Raw genomic sequence first — 23,034 nt, forward strand, 5'->3', positions numbered from 1 at the left:
GTTTTCTAGAAACCAGTGCAGAGCACAAGCTCCTAGACATCAACATCCCATTGTCAGGAAGGGAGGGAAGCCCCCAGAAGACCACCAGAAACAGGACTGTTCAGCAACCTGAGGTCATAGGGGCAGCTACTGATGTTACCCGTCTGCACGGCTCGCTTCGTGCTTCTGAGGATGACACACACTCTAAGCCTTAGAAAGTCTCAAAAGGCCACTGTTGTGTTGGGATGGGGTGAAGGAGGGCCCTAGGATAATTCTCATCTCTAAACCTCTGCAGTTCTCCTATGGGTCCGTGTGCAGCGGGCGTTCCATGTCTGGAATGTCTCATGATCCTTGGGACACAGTGTGTACCACGTTGCATGTGCAGCCCCAGGTGAGATCGGGGGTTCTCGGCTCCTCGGGTCCTGGTCCTCGGGTTGGATGGTGGCCACTTCTTGCAGGAAATAAGGAAGGACTATATCTTCCCAGGGGAGTAGGGGTGGGTTGCGCCCTGCACCACTTCCCCAATCTCAGCTCTTTGAAATGAATGAGAAGAGAAGGCCAAGGGGCCAGGAGAGGCCCCAAACAGGTGTTCCCCGCTCAGACACCTGTGAGGGTGGGCTGAGGAGAAGCTGCATGCGTTGATGTGGTTGTTTGAAAAAAGGACCCCAGATTAGAAAGACGGTAGCACTGAGGTTCCCCATTGGGGCCTGAGGCCAAGGGGCAAGGAGAGGCCAGCACTGGGTGGAGAGCAGCAGTGAAGACCTCCAGAAGCCGGTCAGGGAGGCTCAGGGCTCCCTGTGAGTGTACGCGAAGACTTTGTGGGTCCTGGGCTTCCACGTGCGTTCTGCAGGTCTCTACACATGAGCGTGCTTTCTCATCAGTGAATTTCTTAGTTGACATGGAGTCAAGCGTGTTTGCAAATGTGGGGAAAGTATCTGATTCTCTCGTGGAATCTTGGCTTAGAAGTGGGGTGGAGCCCCAGGGCTAAGGGAGGAGGGGGAACCCCACCGCCACGGAACCGGGAGCCTCCCACACTAGGGCAGAACAGAGATGGTTCATCTCCGCAGAGAACGCCCAGTAGAGATCAAAACCAAGTAGGCTCAGGATGAAGCTATAGGCCAAACTTCCTTGGAGGTATGGGATTTCAGGGGTGGAGGACCCCATGCCTGGAAGAGCCCCCTGAAGCTACTTTCACACAGGACAGCGTTGAGGACTGCAGTATCAGGGTGGCTAGAGCCACATGCAGCCCACTCAAGGTTTGTCTCCTCACCAGGAGAGGCTTCTGGGGTCTCTCATTCATTCGTTTAGCCATTCACTTATTCTGTCTACAATTCCTTTGCGGGGCCGTGCACATAATAAATAGTTCACTCTGAGTCATATCTCTCGATTCCTCTGGTGCTCAATTCTAAATTCACTGCCTCCCTTCTTTTGCTGGGGGTCTCTGATCCAGCTTGCTCTGCTGCTTGTTGAACTGCATCCCGGAGGCGCAAGGGCAGCACAGAGCTAGCTAGAGTCAGCCCCTTTGCCTTGCTTCAAAGTCATGGATGCCACCCAGTCCTGGCTACAAAAGTATCGTTGAACAAGAGGTCCATTTCTGCCATTTTGGCTCAGGGTCCCAGAATTTCTGCTACACTATTAGGATCTCCTCAAGGGTCTGAAGTGGACCCAAAGTTGTTGAGAGCCTTCATTCCTCTAACACCTACTTTTTAAGTGCTTCCTGAATACCAAGTACTTCACCAGGCATACCTCGGGGACACTGGGGGTTCAGTTCCGGACCACCGCGATAAAGCAAACATAGCAATAAAGTGAGTCAGATGGCTTTTTCGGTTTCCCGGTGCATATAAAAGTTATGTTTACACTATACTGTAGTTCTAGTAAGCGTGCAATAGCATTATGTCTAAAAAACTATGTGCATACCTTTTTTTTTTTTTTTTTTTTGCGGTACGCGGGCCTCTCACTGCCGTGGCCTCTCCCGTTGCGGAGCACAGGCTCCGGACGCGCAGCCTCAGCGGCCATGGCTCACGGGCCCAGCCGCCCCGCAGCACGCGGGATCCTCCCGGACCGGGGCACGAACCCACGTACCCTGCATCGGCAGGCGGACTCTCAACCACTGCGCCACCAGGGAAGCCCTGTGCATACCTTAATTTTATTTATTTATTTATTTTTTGCTGCTTTTCCAACTTTATTTAGAAAAACAAATCCAGGTCCCAGTGCCCCAGTGCCCTCCTCCAGCCCAGCCATAATTTAAATAACTTAGAGACAGAGGTGGGGTCAGGTGGGGAGTGGGTGGGAGAGGGAGGGAGGAGAGCCCACTACAGCGCTGCAGCGCCCGCTTCTTGTCCATCTTTTTCTTGCCTGCCAGCTTCTTATCATGCTCACCCGCGTGCTTCTTGGCCATCGGCCCCTCGGCCCCTCCCCGGGCGTCCAGGAGCCGTGGCGTCGGCGGTGGTGGCCGCAGCCCCGCTGGCCGGGGACCGCCGGCCCCGGCCCTCCCGCCGCTGGGCCCGCCTGCGCCCCGGGGATCTCTGTGAGCAGGCGCGCGCGCCGCCCGCCTCCTCCTTGAGGGCAGACGCGGGGTTAGGGTGGATCAGCAGGCACCTGATGGTCAGCAGCACGTGCCAGATGCCCGGCTCAGCTGTCCAGCCCGTCTTGAGCACGTTGACGCAGATCTCACCGTTGGCGCCCACATTTGGGTGGAAGATCTTGGTCAGGAAGTAGCCCTTGTGTGGGGAGGCAGGGAAGTCCTTCCCCAGCAGGAGTTTCATGCGGAATAGGTCTGCGGCGTATGGGGTCCCCTCAGGGCCCTCGATAGTGACCTGCAGGTCAGTGAGGCCCTCCTCGTTGGGAAAGACCTTGATGCCATCAGGTGGCTCAGCTGTCAGTGTCGTTGCCTCCTTGTACACCAGGCGGATGATGTGGGCGGGGCAGGTTCACGACTGCTGCCGGCCAGGGGCGGGTCCCACTGGCCCCCTTTCTGCGCCCTCCGGCCGCCGGCCGGGGTGGGGGTGGGGGGAGGCGCCCAACCACTGCCGCTGTGGCCCTAGCGGGGCCCCGGTGGCCCTGCTCTACTTCCCGCTCCCTCCGAGGCCCGCAGTGACCCTTGCCGTCTGCAGCTCCTCCCACCACCCGCCCACTGGTGCCCGCACTAAGGCACACACCTTAATTTAAAAATACTTTATTGCTAAAATATGCTAGCCATCCTCCGAGCCTTCAGCAAGTCGTAATTTTTTTTGCAGTAGTAACATCAGTGATCACTGATCCCAGATATAATATAATAATGATGAAACAGTTTGAAATATTGTGATAATCACCAAAATGTGACACAAAGACATGAAGTGAGCAAATACTGTTGGAAAAAAATGGTGCCTATAGAGTTGCTCAATACAGGGTTGCCACAAACCTTCAATTTGTTTAAAAAACAAAAACCACAGTACCTGCCTACAAAGCGCAATAAAGCGAGGTATGCCTGTACATGTAGCTTTTCCTGCTGGGACTTAAGCACCAGAAAATCCACAAGAATGGCTGTATTTCTGAGATACACACGTGGGCAAGGTCTTCAAAATAAAAACAGAACCATGGCACCAAGGTCAGGCTAGGTTTGAATTTTCGTAAGCTCTCCTGTGGAAATAGATGGAGGAACCAGGATGGAAAGCCAAAACATCCATAGCCAACCTCTACAACAAAATTGGCAAGGAGAAATCCCATGAACACCCAGATATGAGCGGGCGAGGACGAGCACCCAGTAGCATTAGGCCTGTGTAGTATCAGCAACTGTGCCAGAGGGAGCGCAGACAAGACCAGGTTGCTTCTGATGGCTGGAGCAGCTAGGGACCCTTCAAACCACCAGCAGGTGCTGGCCTGAAAGCGTGACAGGCCAACTTGAAGGAGCAGTGATGCTGGGCGGGGTCTCAGCAGGCCCTGAATAGCAGGGGAGGGTGCCCTGGAGCAGTCTAGACCTCACAACTGTTGAAACTCACAAATGAGAGTTCCTTTTCAGGACAGAACTGCACACAGAGGAGGGACTACTGGTTGGAGTCTTCAAACTGAGGAGGACTGTGACAGCCGGGGCAAAAGAGAGATAAAGTCTAGAATTCTGCGTGGCTCAAGATGGAAGCCGCTATCCATATATGGCTTCTGACATTTAAGCTAACTAAATTTAAATATTTAGTTCTTTTGTTGCATTTGTCATGTTTCAAATTCTTTGTTTATTTATTTTTAATTAATTTTTTAAAATTTTTATCCAGTTTTTAAAGGTTACTTTCTATTTATAGTTATTCTAAAATGTTGGCTATGTTGTACCCTACATTCTTGAGGCTGTCCTACAGCCAGTAGTTTGTACCAACCCCTCCTCCACTCTATATTACCCTTCCCCCACCACTAGTTTGTTCTCTCTATCTGTGAGTCTGCTTCTTCTTTGTTATATTCACTAGTTTGTTCTATTTTTAGATTCCACATATAAGTGATACCATACAGTATTTGTCTTTTCCTGTCTGACTTATTTCACTTAGCATAATGCCCTCAAGTCCATCCACATTCCTGCAAATGGCATAATTTTGTTCTTTTTTATGGCTGAGTAGTATTCCATTGTGTATATATAGATCAACCACGTCTTTTTTATCCATTCATCTGTTGATGGACACAGGTTGTTTCCGTATCTTGGCAACTGTAAATAATCCTGCTACGAACGTTGGGGTGCATGTATCTTTTTGAATTCACGTTTTTGGTTTTGGTTTTGGTTTGGATATATACCCAGGAGTGGAATTACAGGGTCGTATGGTCGTATACGTATGGTAGTCCCATTTTTAGTTTTTTGGGTCGTATGGTAGTTCCATTTTTAGTTTTTTGAGAAACCTCCACACTGTTTTCCACAGTGACTGCACCAATTTCCATTCCTACCAACCATGTGCAAGGGTTCCATCATGTTCCTAATTCTTACAGCCACCTGTGGCTGGTGGCTTCCATTTTATGGTTACTGTATAGGACAGCACAGACATAGAACATTTCCATCATCATAGAGAGTTCTACTGGACAGCACTGGAGATAAAAGTCGGGGAGGGAAGCAGAGGTCTCAGAAAGAAAGAGGTCATCTTTTTTTCATTTCAAGAAAACAACCAAAGAGCAAGTTCTTGAGCAGAAAGCTACAAAAGGTATCTTTCCCATATCCCCTTCCTAACAGTTCAGGAACACACAGCTCCCTTAGACAAGGGCAAAGGAAAAGGACTGCAGTCAAATGCCCCCCAAAAGGCCAAGTCACTTATAAGGGAAAGAAAATCAAATTGTCATCAGACTTTCCAACAGCGATACTTTGTGCCAAAAATTTTTTTTAAATAGATCAATATATTAAAGCTATGCCAGGAAAGTAAAAGTGAGTGAAGGATGTTCTACCCAGACAAACTGATAGTCAAGTATAAAGACTGCAGACAAACTTTTGAACATCCAAGAAATCCCCATGAACCCCTCCTAAGGACTTTACTAAAAATGAACTAAGACAATAAAAATGATTGGAGTAATATTGACTAAGGCTGGAGATGAGCATTAAAAATGTAAATATATTTAATATATAGAAACATATGCTTAATATACAAACGTAATTTTATGTTTATATAAATGTATATAAATACAGTCAAATTATCAAAAAAGAGGGAAGAATGTGAAGAGCATTTGAAAACCATAATAAGATACCTGATTACCGTAAAGGTCTTAATCGGGAGTAAAAAGCCATTGCAAAGGGCTTCCCTGGTGGCGCAGTGGATGAGAGTCCGCCTGCCAATGCAGGGGATACGGGTTCGTGCCCCGGTCCAGGAGGATCCCACATGCCGCGGAGTGGCTGTGCCCGTGAGCCATGGACGCTGAGCCTGCGCGTCCGGAGCCTGTGCTCCGCAACGGGAGAGGCCACAACAGTGAGAGGCCCGCATACTGAAAAAAAAAAAAAAAAAAGCCATTGCAAGGAAAGAATAGTGAGTGGGTCATTCTGCCCTCCCTAATATGTCACCTGGGTGCTGTAACTTCTTCTTTGATGTTCAGTTATCCCAACTGGAAGATGGAGGGAAATAAAACCTTCCTTGCCTGACCTGTAGGGTATGAAAAAGTGGTTGACATTCTGTAAACATCAAATTTTATTAACCTACGACCTGGAAAAAAAAAAAATGCATTTACGAGCTGAAGAGACTGGAGGTTTAGCCAAAGTGTGTGAGCGGGAGGAGATGAGGATGCAGCTGAGCTACTCAAGCCTTTTGCTTCTCTCTGGAAGACGCGAGCCCTGGCCACTCATTAGGCTGCTCTGGGTTGCACCAGAAATGCGGAGCCACACCCTAGGGAAGTAAGCCCCCCAGGGACCTTGGAGGAAGCATGCTGCTCTGGAAGGACAGAAAACAAGGCAAGCTGGGGGACAAGGATGGGTGGAAGAGAAAGCCTAAGTCAGAAGATTAGAGACCCAGCTGGCAGGCTTCACTCCTGAGACTGGAAAATCTCGGCTGGAAGGAGAAAATCAAATAGGGGGTAGTCATTTGTTGGGGGCATACATGGGAGTCCCAAGGGTAAGTAGTCCCCACAGACACAGAGGAGGCAACTCTAGCTTTGTGCTGGTTTCAAAGACACACCCCTCCTCCTTCCCTAGCAGGTGGGGACGGATGACCCTCACATGCACCAGCCGAGTCACATCCGCCAAATGCACACCCAAGACATCCAGAGAAATTTCAACTCTGGGTCCCAACCCTCAGGGACCTAGTGATTCTGGGAGCCTCTGAGGCTGAGCTGGTCCCTGACACTTGGTCAAATAAAGTTTGCCCATGGTCCCGTCACTGCTGCTGTGTCCCTGACTCCCTCTCCAAGGAACCCTGCTCTCCATTTGTCAATTTTAAGTGATAATTTCTATTCAATCTGATACATATTATAAGAATATAAACAAATGCCTCTCCCCCTATCGGCACCATAATCACTTTCTTTTATAGCTATCATTTATTACAGGACGACAGATGGCCAGTTCACAGAATTCCAAAGAGGCAACATGCCGGCCAGTCACCTGGGAACACAGGCACATTTACATTTCTCCAAAACAGATGGGAAAGGGTGGGGGGAAGGAGGCAGATTCCTGTCAAAACTTTGGCGCTTTCCAAAATGTGTTTCTTTTGCTTCTCCCTCTTTCCCTCTGCCTTTCTCGCAGATGGTACATATATCCTCTCGCCCCTTCCAAACCTCCTCACACACCCCATTCATTCTTTTCCCATCAGCGGCAACTGAAACCACCAATATGGAGGCCTTGAGGGGCTGGAGACAGGGTGGGCTCTTGGCAGACCACTTTCTGGGGACTTCCAGGGCCTGCAGCGCAGTATTCCAGCATTCCTTCCTGGCTTGTTATTTGGGATTGAGGCTGAGGTCAGAGGCCAGAGGAGGGTGAGAAGTGGGTCTGCTTCACAGAGGGCAGATGCTGGAGGCTGCCTTCTTCACAAACTACAGAGCAGTGGTTCTTGGCCCTGACAGCACATAAAATCACCTGGAGAGCTTCTAAAAAACATGAAAGCCAGAGCCCCACCCAGAATGATTAAATCAGAAAGCCTGGAGTAGGGGCTTGGCAAGGTGTACAGGTATGGCTGAGAACCCAGTGCCGCAGAGGCAAAGACAAAACAGGAGGTAAGAAGCCATAGAGAAGAGAGACAGCTGTGCACCAGGCATTGAAAGAGCTGCAAATTTGGAACTTGGTGAAAGGAAGGTCCCTGCTCCTGGCCCAGTGGGATGAATGTAGATAAACTGCTCACTGCAACAGAGAAGGGGAAGAGCTGTGAAGGAGGTGCGTTCAGCATGAGATGGGAGAGAACCCACTGGTGGGAGCCTAGGGACATCTTCCTACAAGTAGCAAATAGAGGAAATAAGAGAATATCTGTATGCCCCCGACGGAGGGAATGATTTCTTAAGACACAGGAGTAAAAATCATAAAGGAAATGATTGTTAGATTTGCCTACATTAAAATCAAGATCTTTTGTTCACCAAAAGATACCATAATGAGAATGAAAAGACAAGCCACCATATGACCCAGCAATCCCACCACTGGGCATATACCCTGAGGAAACCATAATTCAAAAAGAGTCACGTACCACAATGTTCACTGCAGCTCTATTTACAATAGTCCGGAGATGGAAACAACCTAAGTGTCCATCATGGGATGAATGGATAAAGAAGATGTGGCACATATATACAATGGAATATTACTCAGCCATAAAAAGAAACGAAATTGAGCTATTTGTAATGAGGTGGATAGACTAGAGTCTGTCATACAGAGTGAAGTAAGTCGTAAAGAGAAAGACAAATACCGTATGCTAACACATATATATGGAATTTAAGAAAAGAAAATGTCATGAAGAACCTAGGGGTAAGACAGGAATAAAGACACAGACCTACTAGAGAATGGACTTGAGGATATGGGGAGGGGGAAGGGTGAGCTGTGACAAAGCGAGAGAGTGGCATGGACATATATACACTACCAAACGTAAGGTAGATAGCTAGTGGGAAGCAGCCGCATAGCACAGGGAGATCAGCTCGGTGCTTTGTGACCACCTAGAGGGGTGGGATAGGGAGGGTGGGGGGGAGGGAGACGCAAGAGGGAAGAGATATGGGAACATATGTATATGTATAACTGATTCACTTTGTTATAAAGCAGAAACTAACACACCATTGTAAAGCAATTATACCCCAATAAAGATGTTAAAAAAAAAAAGAAAAGAAAAGCCACCAACTAGAAGGTATTTGTGACACAGGTCACTAATAGAGGATTAATATCTAGGATACATAAAGAAGGCATAGGACTCAATAGGAAACAACAACCCAAGAAATAATCTGGCAAAGGATATGAAAAGGAAACACACATTAAAGGAAAGAAGAAATGTTCTATAAGCATAAGAGAAAAAAATCATTCATAATCCACAAAATGCAAATTACAACCATAACAAGATACCATTTTACACTCATTAAATTGGCCAAAACTTAAGTCTGACAACAAGTGTTATGAGGATGTTGATGGTACTGGGTGTGTGAATTGGTACAACCACTTTGGAAAAGCCATTCAGTGATATTTACTAAGGCTGAACTCTACCATCCAGCATTCAACTCTCAGTACATCTGGTAAAGAAACTTGCACATGCGCCCCAGAGATGCACATAATGAGAATCTTCACAGCAACATTGACCATAATAGCAAAAACTGGAAACAATCCAAATGTTCATTGACAGAAACATGGGTAAATAAATGTTGGCATAATCATAAAATGGAAAACCACACAACTGTGAAACTAAACAACAGCCATACATCAACATGGTTGAAATTCAAAAGCATAATGTTGACTGAAAACTGCAAATTGCAGAATACATAGAATATAGTTCTATTGGTATAAATATATTGTTCAGGAATGCTTACACATGTGGTAAAATTGTAAATAAAGGCAAGGAATGATTAACACAAACTTCCACGAGATGCGTGCTGTGGACTGAATGTTGGTTTCCCCTCAAAATCCCTGTGTAGAAATTCTAACCTGAAAAGTGATGGGGGCTTTCAGAAGATGTTTAGGTCATGAGGGCAGAGCCCTTGAGAATGGGATTAGTGTCCTCATAAAAGGGAGCCCAGAGAAATGCCTTGCTCCTTCCACCATGTGAGGACACGTGAAAAGATGGCTGTCTACAAACCAGGAAACAGGTTTGTTTTATTTTGTTTTTTGTTTGTTTGTTTGTTTGTTTTGCGGTATACGGGCCTCTCCCTGTTGTGGCCTCTCCCGTTGCGGAGCACAGGCTCTGGACGCGCAGGCTCAGCGGCCATGGCTCACGGGCCCAGCCGCTTCGCGGCATGTGGGATCTTCCCGGACCGGGGCACGAACCCGTGTCCGCTGCAACGGCAGGCGGACTCTCAACCACTGCGCCACCAGGGAAGCCCCAGTTATTCTATTTCTTAAGGTGGGTACATGGGTGTTCATTTTATTATTATTACTTTATACATACGATATATTTCATTTAAAAAATTTGTACTGAAAACAAAAGGAAAATCACATGTAAAACCTCATATTACAGTTGCCCCTCGGTATCCATAGGTGATTGGTTCCAGGACCCCTGTGGATACCAAACCCTAGAATGCTTATATAAAATGGAGAAGAACTGCTGGTTCTCCGTGGTGCCCCACATCTGCAACTATATAAATGTTATTCCTTGTCCCAAAGTTTATCTAAGAAAGTGGCCCAGTGTGACCATTTCTTCCCATAGGAAACATCCACCCCTTAGCTTACTGAAATAGCTTAATGGACCCGTATCAAACACTGGGTGGACATTGTGGCCAATTTCCAGCTGAGAGACAGGGGTCTGGGGTTTGGAAATGGCCCATGATCTGCAGGCCTTTTTAGACCCTCTCTGCATCAGTCAGTCCATAAGCACCACCCTCTGAAAACCCCTGGACTAGGTGCCCAGGGAGAGTTGATGGTCAAACCCCACCCCAGTGCATATTATCATCTAATAATGAGGTAGATCAAGTGACCAGTCAAAATAGCCATTAAAGTAAACACCAAGGAGTGATAAACATCGTGCTCTGCTTATTTGTGGGAGTGGGGATGGGGGTGGAGGTGGAGATGTGTACCTGCGCTGATGGTCTGGAAGTTGGAAAAAGTCCCAGGATGATGACTACAGGCACTATAGACAATATTCGTACTTCTCTGGGCCTCAATTTCCTCATGTGTCAAGTGAACAGAGTGGACAAGGGCTACCATTAATGTCCCTTCCAACTTTAGACATTTTGATCCTACATATTTGGGGCTAAATACCCCAATACACATTTAGCAAATCATTTGTTTACACCTAGGCTAGGAGTTCGATTCTCAACCTAATTGCATAGCTATTTGCATGACTTTGATGCACAGAAATGTAAGGAGAAAGTCAACATGCCTCCATGTTTCCATCAGAGATGGATATTGACCAAGACTAGAACCTGACCTTGACGCCAGCATCTGGGCAAAGAAGAGATTATTGACAGTGGCAGAGTTTGAGGGGATGTGGAGGGATGAAATTCTCAAGAGAGGTCTGTGAAGTACCACAGATGTAGGAAATCTGTAGGGAAAGTGGGGTGTAGGTCTCCTTGCTGCCATTAGGGTATGAAGAAGGTTTGCCAAGGCAGGGATGGTGCAGTGTTTAGTAAACAGGAACCTCCCTGACGGGGCGGGGGGGGGGGGGTGTCTCTCACGTTCCTGGACAGGCCTTTGATTCCAGGAGTGTTTGTTGATCCACTAGTCACCAAAGGAGTATTTCTGAGAGAGGGGGCTGAGTCTTGAGGAAGATGATTCCTTCTGTCGTGGACAGGATAGAGCTGAATAGGGAAGGATGGAAGCATGGAAGTTGCAACAGGGGCCAGCAGGGACAGCTGGCGTGGCGGGGATGGGGGAAGGGGGCCGATTTGAGAGCCACACAAAGAGGACCCCTCCGGGACAGAACCTGTGTATGTTCACCCCATACAAACGGCCCGAAGCCCGGCAGGTGGTCTGTGCTCAACAAATAGATATTGAAGGAGTGAAATCCTGATAATAGCTAACGTATACTGAGAGTTTACTCTTTGACACTGGGCTGAGCCCTTTGCACACATCACCCTGGCAACGGCCTGAGAGTTCAGTGCTGTTCTTATGACCATTTCACAGCGGAGGCTATTGAAGCACACAGTGTGGTTACAGGTGGAGCCGGTTGTGACCTTTTGTCTGATTTCAGAACCTGTGGTCCCTCAACCCCGCTGTTCTTGTTGGGATCTCCTGAGAAGATATTCTAATTACCTTTTTACCTTTTTTTTTTTTTTTTTTTTTTAACTTTTGGCTGTGTTGGGTCTTTGCTGTGCGGGGGCTTTCTCTAGTTGTGGCGAGCGGGGGCTATTCTTTGTTGCGGTGCGCGGGCTTCTCGTTGTGGTGGCTTCTCATTGCGGAGCACGGGCTCTAGGCACATGGGCTTCAGTAGTTGTGGTACGTGGGCTCAGTAGTTGTGGCTCGCGGGCTCTAGAGCGCAGGCTCAGAAGCTGTGGCACACGGGCTTAGTTGCTCCGTGGCATGTGGGATCTTCCCGGACCAGGGCTTGAACCCGTGTCCCCTGCATTGGCAGGTGGATTCTTAACCACTGCACAGCCCGGGAAGTCCCTCTAATTACCTTTTGACAGACGAAAAGGCTGAGGCACAAGCGGAGTGAGTGGCCTATGGCCATACAGCTACCTAATGACAGAGGGAAAGGCTACCCACGAGATGTTCGACTCCTCTTTTCCTGTTGCCCTGGGCTGCTGGGTGGGGGCACACAGCGTGGACTCAGGCATCTTGTCGGCAAGTTCGGAGCTACCTCATCCCAGGTCATTACCCTGATGGCATCTATAGTGAGAGAAGGAAAGGCATGGAACCAGCCCCGCAGCTCCTGCTCTGTGCTCCCGGGTGGGTTAGGCCCTGTACCTCTCATTTAAGGCCTCCAGTAGCTTCAGAATTAATGAATTCTCGCATCTGTTCACAAAGAAGAACACGGACAGCGAGAGGCTCGCAGCTGGTTTGGGCGCTGGCAGCTCTGCCCGCCTTCAGAGTCCACGTCCTCCGCGGCACAAGCCTCCTTCCGCAGGTTCAGGCTCAGTGTGGGACACAGGGCTGGGGAGCGGTCAGCCTGCAGACCTCTTTTGTAGACCTGCAGCATCCATTTGTTTTCCTGGTTTCACATGGTGCTCTTAATTTTAGACAAGTGTGACTTGGGGAGGAGGGGAGAGCAGGAGGGAGGCAGAACCTCTGGGCACAAGCATCCCAGTCCAGGGGTGTAGACTTGAGAAAAACCTGGCATTGTGCCCTCTGTGGACCTGGCCCTCCAGACAGTCCCTAGGGGGTTGAAGGTAAGAGATGAAAATTGCTCTGGGTGGGCTTCCCTGGTGGCGCAGTGGTTAAGAATCCACCTGCCAATGCAGGGACACGGGTTCAAGCCCTGGTCTGGGAAGATCCCACATGCCGCGGAGCAACTAAGCCTGTGAGCCACAGCTACTGAGCCTGCGTGCCATAACTACTGAAGCCCACGCGCCTAGAGCTGGTGCTCCACAAGAGAAGCCACCACAATGAGAAGCCCGTGCAGCACAATGAAGACCCAACACAACCAAAAATAAATAAATAAAATAAATTTATTAAAAAAAAAAAATTGCCCTGGGTGCCACCTGACTCGGGGAACAGAGGCGGGGTAGTAGCACTGCTCTGGGAAAAACTGACTTCTTTGAACACTTTCTTCCAATTTTTCTAAGCCCATTCTCTTCCTCTGGCTGCATCTCTCTCATCCCTCCTGCTGACCTCAGGTTTGTCTTCCTGAACCATTTCATCCTGACTGGGATGTGATGATTGTTAATCTCCACATTGGTAAACTGAGGGGCTTCGAGCCCTGCCAGGCCCTGACATGCTCTGTCCCAGCCCAGGAACAGTGGGCAGGAGCCAGAGGCCTTGATCCAACGTTCACTTTTGTCCTGACTGGCTGTGTGGCCAGGATGAGTTACTCACAGCCCCAAACTCCAGCTTGCTTTTTATGAGATGCACATACAGGCACTCCTCAGAGATGTTGTGGGTTTGGTTTCTGACCACCACAATAAAATGAATACTGCAATAAAGTGAGTCACATGAATTTTTTGGTTTCCCTGTCAATATACATAAAAGTTATGTTTACACTATACTGTAGTCTCTTAAGTGTGCAATAGCATTGCGTCTAAAAAACAATGTACGTACCTTCATTAGAAAACACTTTAATTGGGAGGGTAGCATTGACATATATACACCACCAAATGTAAAATAGATAGCTAGTGGGAAGCAGCCGCATAGAACAGGGAGATCAGCTCGGTGCTTTGTGACCACCTGGAGGAGTGGGATAGGGAGGGTGCAAGGGAGATGCAAGAAGGAGGGGATATGGGGATATATGTATACGTATAGCTGATTCACTTTGTTATACAGCAGCAACTAACACAACATTGTAAAGCAATTATACTCTAACAAAGATGTTAAAAAAAAAAAAAGGAAACACTTTATTGCTAAAAAATGCTAACCATCATCTGAGCCTTCAAAGGATCATGGGAGTAGCATCAAACATCACTGATCCGGGCTTCCCTGGTGGCACAGTGGTTGAGAGTCCGCCTGCCGATGCAGGGGACATGGGTTTGTGCCCCAGTCCGGGAAGATCCCACGTGCCGCGGAGCAGCTGGGCCCGTGAGCCGTGGCCGCTGAGCCTGCGCGTCCGGAGCCTGTGCTCCGCAACGGGAGAGGCCACAACAGTGAGCGGCCTGCGTACCGCAAAAAAAAAAAAAAAGATCATTGATCCCAGATCATCATAACAAATATAATAATAATGAAACCATTTGAAATATTGTGAGAATTACCAAAATGTGACACAGAGACAGGAAGTGAGCAAATGCTGTTGGAAAAATGGTGCCGATAGACTTGCTTGATGAAGGGCTGGCACAAACCTTCAACTTGGAAAGAACACAGTATCTGCAGAGTGCAGTAAAGTGAAGAGCAATAAAAAGAGGTGTGCCTGCAATAATAGCACTTTCCTCTATGAAAGAGTGTGAGGGTGAACGACAGAGAACGGCACCCAGGGCTGGCAGAGCCTGTGTTCTCTAAATGCTGGTTAGTGCTGGTATAAGCCCTTGAACTAAAGGGTGAAACCTAAAGAGTGACTTCTTCCAGAGCTATTTAGACCAAAAGATGGAATCTCTCACCAGAATTTCAGGCATCTGTAAGCAGGCAAGTAAGAGGCAAGGAGAGCTTTTTGGTGACAGTCAATTCACACTGGTCAGCAGCCCTGGCCTGGAGATGGGTAACTATGCGTAATAACAATGGTTAGCACTTAGAAGCACTTCCGCTATGCTGGCACTGTTCAAGGTCAAGGTTCAGCAAACTTCAGACCTGGGCACATGGGGCCCACCATCTGTTTCTGTAACCTTTAGCGAAACACAGTCACACCGTCACGCTTGTGTATTTACGTAGAGTCACAGCTGCTCTCCCACTACATTGGCAGAGTTGAGTAGCTGCGCTAGAGATCATCTGGGCTGCAAAGCCTAAAATAGGTACTATCTGGCCCTTCCCAGAAACAAAATATCTTACCCCTGTTCTAAGAATTTGGCACACTTAATTTAATTTAATCCTTATCATATGTCTAGAAACAGGTGATGGTTGTCCCCCTTTAAAAGATGAAAAACAGGTCAGAGAGACAAAATAACTAGCAATTCATTTCCGAATGTAGGCAACGCAGTGCCAGAATCTGGGATCCTAACACCTACAAGGGGTGGGGCTTCTCTCCCTGGTGGAGTCACCAAAGTTTAGCAAATAAAAATACAGGATACCTGTTCAATTTGAATTTCAGATAAACAACAAACACTTTTTTTAAAGTGTAAGTATAGCCCATGAGATATTTGGGATATACTTATATTAAAAAACTATTCGTTGTTTACCTGAAATCCACATTTAACTGGATTTCTGTATTTCAGCTGGCCATCCCACTGAGGACCCTTGGAGGAAGGAGAGCTCAGCCAGGCCTGGGAAGAAACCAGTGTCCCTGGGGTCTGTTCCTGGGAAGGTCTCTGCCCACAGCCAGATCTCTTCCTGGAAGGCTCGGGGATGGGTCCTCCCACGCATCTCAATCCCTTTGTCCCACAAAGGACAAACCTTTCACAAGGTTCTTGGGGTATCTCAGGGGGCATTGCCATGTTGCTTCAGACTCAAGCAGCCAGAAACAGAGAGAAAAGCTATGGGGGAAAGCATGAAGCCCCTCTCTCCAGTCCAAAGCCGAGCATCACCTCCCTTCCCTAGAAACCTCTGGAATCCTCCTCTCCTTTTCTCCTGTCCTTCTGGCCAAAGGCCCCACCAGACCCTCTCTCCCCTTGAGATTGCATAGGAGTTTAAGAAAGAGAGAAAAAATATGGCAAGCCAGAGTGACAGCAATCCAAGGCCAGAGGGGGCCAGGGGTGGAGGCAGAAAGAGAGGGATGAGAGGTGGGGGATGGGAGACGGCCATCTAATTTTTAATAGACGGAGACATAAATGCAACATGATTCACTTTGAACAGGCCACCTGGATTAGATGGAAGTTAATTAAAACAATCCCTCATTTCTCAGCGCTTAAAACTTCTTAAGTCTCACTTGGGGAAGGGTGCGGCAGGACTTTTTATTACTCTTAGATGGCGTTCAGGCCCATAAATACATCTCCTCTTCCTGTGATCCCATTAATCTTGCCGCCTCTCCTGCTCCTCTCTGCCAACAATCAGATCCCAGTAAACAACCTCAAGTGAAATTTGCAACTGTCAGATAAACATTAAAAATGCTTCTCTTGTCCTTTCCCATTGATAGTCCCATTAATATTGTAATGGAACAAAAAGTTATGAAAATGAATGCATGCTGGTTTTGGAAATAAATGATGCCAACCGCTGCTGGGATATAGACACACATGCATATGGATGGGCTCAGAAGATAGTGGATGCTATCCACATCCACAGCAGGGCTGTGTGCCGATAGGACAGGCAACACACTCACCGGGGACCAAGGACAGCCACGCACACCGCTGGGTACACACGTGTCCACACGTGTCAGGACATCTAAATGGAATAAAGGAATTCCACCCCAGAAACTACTGTAGATATATAACTCACCACCTGGCCTTATACAGAGTAAAATATTACGATTTCTCTTTTATCATTGCTTCTCCTCTCCCTTATCTGTTTGCAGTCAGGGGTTGGGATTCTCTCTAAAGATAATAAGATCCCCCGATTGATAAGACTCTCTTGACGTTTCTTCCTCATCTATTTTCCATGCAGTGGCCTCTTTAATACACATGCATCCTCTCGTGTGTGTGTTTATCTATCTGACGAATGAGGCCTTAAAATCTGAAGGTAGAATACATGGAAACTTTATAAGAAGAAACTTCTTAAAGGAGTATTTAGGTCAAAGATTTATATTTGACGGAGGAGGTGAGTTTGAGTTTTATGTGTATTTAAGTTCACTAGGAGAGTACACAAGAAAGCAACGAAACCAACACACAAAACCCTTGCACCAAGATCTTTTGTAGAGGGATTTTTTTTTTTTTTTTTTTTTTTTTTTTTGTGGTATGCGGGCCTCTCACTGTTGTAGCCTCTCCCGTTGCGGAGCACAGGCTCCGGACGCGCAGGCTCAGCGGCCATGGCTCACGGGCCCAGCCGCTCCGCAGCATGTGGGATCTTCCCGGACCGGGGCATGAACCCGTGTCCCCTGCATCGGCAGGCGGACTCTCAACCACTGTGCCACCAGGGAAGCCCCCAGCCATGCTTTTAACCACACACCTCAGCCTAGTGAATTTTTATCCTTCTTCAGGTCCATTCGGGGAAGCCCTCTTGGCCCCTTTGAGTGAGATAAGTCTCTTCACTACGACTCCCCAGAGTGCCTTTCTCTGTTCTTTGCCAACAGCCGATGTGGGTTTCCTCCAGGCTATGAGCTCCACGGTGGTAGGAGCCTGACTCAGAGCACAAGCTCAATAAATATTTGTTGATTGACTGATGGAGTAGTTATTTTAAAAGGAGTTACATAAACTCTCTATCCTGACCTGTAAGTACTTAACTTATGTCATTTGCAGTGAGGAGTAGGGAGACCACTGGCATGTTAAAACACAGACCAAATCTTGGCCATATGCCTGATTCATAGTGAGACCTAGAGGAGGCCAGCTAAGCTCTCTGGGCCTCAGTTTCCTTATCTGTGTCAGTAAAACAGCATCACATAATGTAACTGCAAAGCAGAGGAAACCAAATGAGATATCCAAACTACTCAACATTCAATAGGATATTATATTAATACACATGAGCTGTATATATGAAAGAGCTAGGAAGGATATAAAAATAATGCAGAATTTCATTAAGTTCTTACTTAGAAAAGAAAACATATACAAAATTGAGAGACAAAGGGGGGAAAAAAAGGAAGATGCCCTCTCTACCACCTAATTGGGAGTTGCTGGCTTTCTGGAATGCGCGTAATATGGATATATGGGTAGCGGACTTCACCACTACCCCCTTTGAGTTGTGGTGGCATTGACATTATAGCAACCGTAAATAAGATTTAGTGCATCCCAAAAGGGGCATGGATCGGAATCCAGGTAGAATCCTGGCGAAATCTCAATCGTCAATAACCTCAGCGAACGGGATGTCACTGCTTTCCAAGGGACACGCCTTGTTCAACTCCAGGAAAATCTGTAGTTAAGTAAGGAAACGTTTAAGGAAATGAGAATTATATTTTAATATATTTGCATTAGGGAATCTTCAAAAATTTAATATCCTATCTATTTGCAAAATTTAAGGAATTTTTGCCTTTGGGGTGACAACTTTCTACTCCAATTTAAAATGTGTGATTACATAATTGATTTAAGACTTGGGATTTTACATTGTGAAAAATGTAATATTTTACATTTTTGAGTGTTGGAACATTTAAGAGGAACTATACTCATTTTATTAGTTGAATTTCATAGGTTTTTGGGTTTTCTGAGTACTTGGGAAGGTTTTGTTTGTTAAGTGAGGAAATGGAAGTACTTAAGAAGGAAATAAAATGTATTACATTTACAAATGCAGTTTTAAATACTCAGAAGTATTTAACAAACTAGGTTTTGAAATGGGGTAAAATCGAATTCAAGAGCCCCTTAAAATGGTTGCTAAAATAAGAATAACAAGATTTGTAAAATGACTTACAAATAAAATAATAAAATGTGTAAGCTGATCTTAAAAGACTGCGGAAAAAATCTTGTTACACGTTACAACACGGATGAACCTTGAGGACGTGATGGTAAGTGAAGTAGGCCAGTCACAAAAAGACAAAAATTGTGTGATTCCTCTTATATGAGGTGCCTATAGCAGTCAAATTTATGGAAGCAGAAAATAGATGGGTGGTTACCGGGGGCTGGGAGGAGATAGGAAAGGGGAGCCGTTTAATGAGTACAAAGTTTCAGATTTGCAAGATGAAAAAAGTCTGGAGGTCTGTTTTACAACCATGTGAATATACTTAATACTAATAAACTGTACACTTTAAAATGGTGAAGAGGGTAAATTTCATGTTATGTATTTTTTTAAATCACAATAAAAGCAATGGGAAAACACGTATGGAAGAATTGGGGCTTTTAACATATAATTTTAGTTTATTGCACATTAATGTGTAAAACCCTAAATAACTATTTCCTTTATACAAAAGCCACCCTCAAAGGCATAAAAACTTCACATTAACAATCTGTATAATGCAGATAATCATGTATGACAAAATCGCTGTGAGGGTTAGTGGAGATAACATTCAGAACACAGGCCAAAAGAGGTTCTTATTTTTAGAGGTTGCTACAAACCAAATCAAACGAACAAAAATGAGTCTCTTGGAAGAAACTGAGTCACATGCCCACCCCTGAGCCAGTCACTGTGGTTGGTAGGTCGGCTGATGACCAGTGGTAATTCAGTCACATCTCCTTCCACTGGAGCTGGGGTGGGGTGGGGTAGTTTCCCAGAGGAAAATCAGGGAGTTGTTACAGACGAATGGAGGAAGTTTGCAGGGAAGGCAAGTGCAGCTGACCCCGTGACAACGCCCTTCTCTACCCCTCTGTCCTCATCCTTTATAATGCAGGATTCATCAGAGCTCCTAGAGCACCTCCTTTGTATCTTTTAAGTAACTCCTGCTTTTCTTCCCCACTAGAACCCTCTCCAGCTTCACATACATGAAAAAAGGAAGTGAAAGGTACATTTATTGGGGAGTGAACACTTACAAAACACCTACAGGATCGGCAGCGTCGTGCCTCAGCTAGCAGGCTATTAATTTACCACCTTCACTATCGAGGCAAAGATATTCTGAGCATATGTGACCTTCCAAGACCAACTGAGCAAATATTTCCATATCCACAAATTTTTGTTTATAAATATATATTTATTGCCTATTTGAACAATTGAGCAAATAAAAGATTGTAGCCCAGAGAAAGGAAATGCTCTTTATTTGAGCATCCTGGAGCATGGAGGAAGGGAGAAGTACCCAGGCAATTCTAGCAGGAATCAGGGCAATTAAGACTGACTGGCTAACACTTGCAATGTACCAGTTACTATTCTAAGCGCTTTACATGTAGGAATCTACTTAACCCTCATGACCACGCTTTGAGTTTTATTATCCCCATTTTATAGATGAGAAGACCTAGTCTCAGACGGCTTAAGGGATGTGATCAGTTACATAATTTGTAGGTGGTAAAGCAACCTGACTCCAGGATCCACACACACACTCTTACCTACTGGGCTAGAAAATTGCAATGATCCTCTGTGTGATGCTAAAAGTACAGTATAGAGAGATTAAGTGACTGGACTGGCCTACACAGCGGACAAATAAAAACGCTGAGACTTCAGCCCTGGACCCCTCATGATAAGCTCTTGGGCAAGAATGCAAACCCAAGAGTATTGGGTTCTTCAGGGAGGACCAACCATAAAGATGGCTTCTTTTTGCTCATTCTTGATTTGCAAGTCACTCTGCTCCACTCATGAACCCCTATTTTGCCACTTGGTTCAGTTTTGGCTGATTTTCAGAACCCACAGTGACAAAAAGAAAACCATATTACTATTTAATGCAGTGGTTTTTAGCAAGGGCTACTCTCAGAATCACCCGGGGTGATTTATGAATTATTGATGCCAAAGTTCCACCTTAGACCAATAGATCAGAATATCTGGAGCTGGGGGCAGGGGCATCAGTATTTCTTAAAAGCCAACCAGGTGAACTTAATGTGTAGTTAGGGCAGAAAACTACTGATGTAGCCAAACCCAAACACGCAGGGGACCCAGAGGATGCTGCAGAACATGTCTTCACTTTCTGCATTAGCTTGCCTTTCCTCCCAAGCAAACTCTGCCCTAGACGGACACCTTGGAGTCTCTTATTCCCAGCTTGTGTCTTTGTTCTCTTCTCTTACCCACCCCGCCTCAACACTCCCCGCCCCCCCACCCTCCAACCCCCGCCCCCACCGTCAGAGTCCCCGGCTCCATCCTCCGGGGCTAAAGTGCATCTTTACAGAAGGAGATGAATTCACCTTTTAGAGTCTTCAGTGTGAAGCAGCTGTAAGACAGAAAAGCCTTTCTCTTACTAATCCTGACAGATGAGGATGGGCAGGGATGAAGAGGGTAAAGGAGGCAGAGACCGCCATCCTGCTACAATTACAACTGAGAAGTACTGTGAAGGAAAAGTGGAGAACATCGTGAGCAGGACAGCAGGACCACTTGGGGCTGAAAGGTCTTCAGCTCTCTTCTTGGTTCATATTTCTACCTATTAAACCAGACTGTGACACCTAGTCACATATTGTAACTTGGTGGACACTACTGAAGTCACTGGAAACTCTATCAGCTCCTTTTCTCTGTCCCATCTGTTCATATGCTCTTCACCATGTGTTGATGCTGGTTCCCCCTGCCTCCCCCAAATGTGGAGCAGTTTCCATACTATCTATAAAGGGCTATAATTTGAGGGAAAAGTTTTAGAACACTTTCGTCTTTAAGATGAGGTAGGCAAGAATTACACCACAAGGGTGGGACCTTTGGGAGAGATGTAGAAAATAATTCAATGTGCATTTTCTAAGCTTTTACTTGGGGTCAGGCTCTATGATGGAAAGAAGACTCTGGATCTGTGCCCCTGAATATATCCTATAGATATAGGTCATTCTCAAATACTGTCTTGGGGGTTGCCAGTGATCCAGAAGGGTCTTCCAGATAGACTAATCCTCTGAAGTAGCAAGGACTATGAAATGAGAGTACCTACACTTCTGTTTCTGAAATGGCTGATAACATTGCACTTCATGGGATTCAGTGCCTTTCTTCCCATCTCTCCTTCTAAGCTCCTTTAGCTGTCACTGAAAATATGGATAAAGTAGACAAATGGGGCATATAGCCTCTTGTCAAATAAAGTAGTGTGGGCCCTAAAGAAGTTGGAGAGACATTTCTGCATTATATCCTCAAGCTAGGGCCTTCACAGGTCCTCCTGAAAACTACAGTGATTTCTGCCACATTGCCAGTTTTCTCACTTCCAGTCCCTCAAGAGGTGAAGCTGAAGAAGATGCAGGCTGACCTTGGATAGCTTTAGGAAGTCAGGAGGTTAAATAAGGAGGATTCATATTGTGATTGTTTGTAGAGAGGTTTCTAAGCTTCACAACAACTCTCTGAGATCACTATTCCCATTTTACAGATGTGGAAGAGGCAGGCTCAGTGACCTTAATGACCACAATGAAGTTGTCCTCTGTGAAAAACTGCTAAAAAACTTTAAAAATATATGAAATGGCTGATTTCAGACTTCAGATAACGGGTAGCACAGAACCAAGGAAGGAAACAACCACTCTACTTTTCTGCCTGGAAGTATTTTCCAGACCACAGTTCAAAGAGGGAAAACCCAAGCAGAGAACAACAATCTTGTTGAATTGAGGAAACTGAGATTGGAGTTGAAGAAGGTTGAAGTGGCTGGAATTTGAAGGGCAGAGTACCAAAGATAAAGGAGTTATACAGAGAAAGAGCTCCAGATATCTGAGGGTCCTCCTTGAGACTGCTGATCAAAAAGGGCAGGGAGTGTCCAATTAACATCAGAGACATTCAGTAAAGACCCCAGAAGGGTAACAGCTTAATAATATAGCTAATAGAGTAATGGCTACTTTAGACCCATCCTAACAAAGCTTAAAAACAAGTCTAGAAAAAACAAGTTGATCCACAAGTAACTTAAACATCTACCAATAGGGCTTTCCTGGTGGCGCAGTGGTTGAGAGTCTGCCTGCCGATGCAGGAGACACGGCGTCGTGCCCTGGTCTGGGAAGATCCCACATGCCACAGAGCGGCTGGGCCCACGAGTCATGGCCGCTGAGACTGCGCGTCTGGAGCCTGTGCTCTGCAATGGGAGAGGCCACAACAGGGAGAGGCCCGCATACCGCAAAAAAACCCCCAAAACCCAAAAAACCACAAATCTACCAATACAAACTTCTCTTCTCTTTAAAGGAAGACAATAAAATCCAGACATTAAACAATGTAACATCCAAAGCATCCAGTACCCATTCAGAAATTACTAGGCATTCAAAGAA

At 46.3% G+C, this 23,034-nt stretch overlaps 1 long non-coding RNA gene and 1 pseudogene across 1 annotated transcript in view; both read right to left on the reverse strand.

Annotated features, from left to right (window-relative positions):
• The window catches only part of LOC115839655 (ubiquitin-conjugating enzyme E2 S pseudogene), a 29,171-nt pseudogene extending 26,274 nt beyond the window's left edge, over nucleotides 1-2,897 (reverse strand).
• Nucleotides 1-23,034, reverse strand: part of LOC132596878 (uncharacterized) — a 170,121-nt gene that overhangs the window by 48,799 nt on the left and 98,288 nt on the right. The gene's annotated exons all lie outside the window — the stretch shown is intronic.

This window comes from Globicephala melas, chromosome 2 (assembly GCF_963455315.2).
Source record: "Globicephala melas chromosome 2, mGloMel1.2, whole genome shotgun sequence".
Lineage (NCBI taxonomy): Eukaryota > Metazoa > Chordata > Mammalia > Artiodactyla > Delphinidae > Globicephala > Globicephala melas.